Source organism: Canariomyces notabilis (genome assembly GCF_033297395.1).
Source record: "Canariomyces notabilis strain CBS 508.74 unplaced genomic scaffold N656scaffold_27, whole genome shotgun sequence".
Classification (NCBI taxonomy): domain Eukaryota; kingdom Fungi; phylum Ascomycota; class Sordariomycetes; order Sordariales; family Chaetomiaceae; genus Canariomyces; species Canariomyces notabilis.
This window is the reverse complement of record NW_027041849.1, coordinates 60576-61127: the sequence shown is the minus strand read 5'-3', so window position 1 is coordinate 61127 and position 552 is coordinate 60576.

Below are 552 nucleotides of genomic sequence, written 5' to 3'. Positions count from 1 at the left end.
CCCTCCCCGGCTTCCGGCTATTAATGGCCATACTAGCTACGGTCGGAAGGCCCAAGCCCTAGCCGACCGATTCTTCCCTAACCCACCAGCCGACCTTTCGGATATCCATGATCCTACCTTCTCTAGACCTTGGGAACCTCGACTACCAGTCAGCCAACAAGTTACCGTCGACGATATACAACAGGTCCTAGCCCGGACCTCCCCTTGGAAGGCCCCGGGCAAGGATTACCTACCTACGGGCCTACTGAAGGCTTGTGGTAGGCCGTTGTGGAGGATCCTGGCAGTGCTCACCCAGAGGTGTCTCGAACTCCAGTGGGTCCCGGCCCGGCTCAAGGAGGCTATAGTTATGGTCCTCCCTAAGCCGGGAAAGGCCCCGGCTGACTACCTAACCCCTGGTGGCTATAGGCCTATCTCTCTCCTACCTACTATAGGTAAGGTGGTAGAAGCTGTGGTTACAAGAAGGATTACGGAGGCGGCCGAGGCCTACGGCCTACTGCCCGACGAGCAGATGGGTAATAGGGAACACAGGTCTACAGAACTGGCCATTCGGCT